The following is a 3,243-nucleotide window of genomic DNA, read 5'->3' as shown; positions in this document are numbered from 1 at the left end:
GCGATATATATATATATATATATATATATATATATATATATATTTACTGTAACTTCGCATTTATTTATGTGACTAATGGAAGACTAAGAAATATCACGCTAATGTTCATTCATCTTATACATGATCTAGATGCATATGATTATGGATTACATAGTTAATTATTATTATTATTAGTATACATCGTACATCATATGTCACTCTTATATATGTTACGAAGATGATAAGAGAACAACCATGGTTACTTCATAACTAACAAACTCTGAGTCCTGTTTCGATATATAATAATGCAATAATTGTTAGTAGTTTTAAAGTTTAACTCGCAAAGTGTAGATTGTTCGTAAAAAATTTATGTTGATTTCAACATTTGCAGTGAAGACATTAAAAGATTACACTCGCAAGTGGAATTCTTGTCAATATTGTTATTAAAGTATATTGATAACATAATTAATACATTTTTAGTTATAACCAATAATTTAGATTATTGTTCTCTTATAATATTTCGGCATGTTTAATTCGTCATCGAAGTTCCAAGGATTCAAAGACAAAAAAAAAGGAAATATATGGCAGTTATTCCGTGCTACAAATTTTGAATCGTTGATGTATCCTTGCTTCACTTTTTGCCGAATTCTGGGAATATTTCCATACAAGATTAGGGCTTCAACCATTAAGCCTTATAAACCGTATTACATTCTATCGATTATTGTTATCTGCACTTTTTGTGTTTTCGAACTAAAAAATCTGTATGACCTCAATTTTACTAATTTTATGTTAAAAGGAATTCCCATTAAACTTGAACGTAACTGTTTCTACATTTTAAACGGTTTTACAACAGTTATTACATTCTTTTTGAGTGGGCCACGAATGCGTTTACTTCAGACCATACTGGTGATCTCTTCGAGTTTGTCGAAGGAATCATATCGGAATCTATCTAAACTGGTCCATGCCAAAGACATTTTTGGATTCATTTATATAATTGTACAACTGCTGATATATTATTATAATTTGCCGTATAGCACCTTGCATGAGATTTTCATAATATACATCTATTTGCTCGCATTTCAAATGGATATGTTATATATGAATTGTGTTTGCGTATTAAAAGCTTGTTTCAAACAAATCAACGACAGTCTGACGTATCTGCAAATATTTATGACAAATGATGAGCCATATCTTTTGAGAACAACCTATCACAAGCAAAGAAATCCGTTTCTACTAATGCAGCTCAAAGCTCAGATAAAACAGCATCAAGTAGTTAGTGACATAGTACAGATGTTGACAACGATTTTCAGTTTGCAACTTCTTTCTACAATAATTTTGACGTTTATTGAAATCACTTTCAATCTGTACTTTTACCTAGTGCAATTACAAGAGGGAGCAACATCTCTAAACAATCTGGCAAAACAGGTCTATAACGAGATCTTTATTACAACTTTTGCATATAATATTGTAAAAATTTTGTTAATAGTTTGGGCTTGTGAAACTGGTAAGAATCAAGCCTTGATGATCAACACTACCATTCACGACATGTATAATGGTATCAACGATAGAGAAATAAAATATGAGGTAGTGTAAAAAAATTATAATATAATTCGTACATTTCATACATATTTTCCTAATTATGCTCCGCATATAGGTACTAACGTAAATTTTATTACATTATGAAATGTATAATCACATCTTGGGATTATGTTTTTAACATTTTTTAAATTTCAGTTACAGTTATTTGCTATGCAATTAATGCATCGTAAAAATATTTTTTCTGCAAAGGTACTTATTGTAGACGCTACGCTTCTTACTACGGTGAGTAATGAATCATTTGCTTTCATTAAATAAATATAAGTATATATTTAACTTTATTTTAAAAATATAGGTATTATTTTTTTAGATGATGGGTAGTGTTTTCACGTATCTATTAATTTTGTTACAATTTTTGTCGATGTCGAATATTTGCAATAGAGTATCTTTAATTCCTTCGAATTAAAGATATAATATAATAACAGTAATATCTGGATCAAACACTTGAAGATATTTTAAAATATACTCATTTTTTTATTATTGTAAGTAGAATGTCATGTTATTACTAGAATCTCTCGAAGTGGATATATTTGTATATACACTACCGTTAAAAATGGCCGAACTAATGAATATTTCGACTTTAATTATGTTTCAACATCATAACGTGTATAACATATCGGTAAATATTCAATAAATTTGACATTTCTCATATTTAAAAAAATGATATTTATAAAAAAGGATACTCTGTTTATAGAAAAGAAAATACAGATCTCAAAATCAACAGTCCATGATATTATCAAACATTTTTGCAAAAGGAATTCAAACAAAAATCGAAGAAAGATGGAAAGAAATCGATCAAAAATCACAATCTTTGCTAAAAATAAAGCAATTATATTAATCAATAAACGTAACAAATGACAGATGGCGATAGAAATGATTTTATTCGCTGTCATAGTAAAAACGTGTCTGTAATCTGTAATATAATTGCATCTGTATCTTAAGTGATTTTACAACAATTGTTATATTTATTTTGAGTTGATCACGAACGCGTTTACTTCAGATCATACTGGAGATCTTTTTTAGATTGCCACAGAAATCACATCAGAAGCTATCTAAACCGATCCATGCCAAGGACATTTTTGGATTCTTTTATATAGTCGTGCAAATGTTAATACTTGATAAAAATTACAATTGGATGTCTTATATTACATTTTTTTGATATACCCATTTATATATCGTGTTTTAAATGGATATGCTATATATGTGAACTGTGTTTGCGCATTAAAAGCCTGGTTCAAACAAATCAACGACACTCTGGCGTATCTATGAATGCTCATGACAAATGGTGAGCCATGTCTTTTGAGGACAATCTGTCCCAAGCAGAGACATTCGTTTCTACTGATGCAATTCAAGGCTCTGGTATAATAGCATCTGACAATCAGCGACATAGGTTGTGTTCCAAATTTACTGTCAGTACTGAAAATGCTACAGTTTACGTTACATGCACTATAAATTTTCAGTACTGGTCAATTTTGGAACACAGCCATAGTTGACAATAAGCTTTAATTTACAACTCCTTTCTACGATAATTTTAATATTCATTAATATCACTTTGAATATGTACTTTTACTTATGTTAGTATGATTATAAGAGAAAATGTCAATGAGCAATATAGCAAAACATGTCTCTAACAAGATCTTCGTTGTAACTCTGTAATCTATTGTATTA

This window comes from Trachymyrmex septentrionalis, unplaced genomic scaffold (genome assembly GCF_001594115.1).
Source record: "Trachymyrmex septentrionalis isolate Tsep2-gDNA-1 unplaced genomic scaffold, Tsep1.0 scaffold74, whole genome shotgun sequence".
In the NCBI taxonomy this organism is placed as follows: Eukaryota; Metazoa; Arthropoda; class Insecta; order Hymenoptera; family Formicidae; genus Trachymyrmex; species Trachymyrmex septentrionalis.
The sequence above is the reverse complement of the archived record's forward strand: the minus strand, read 5'-3'. Positions refer to the sequence as shown.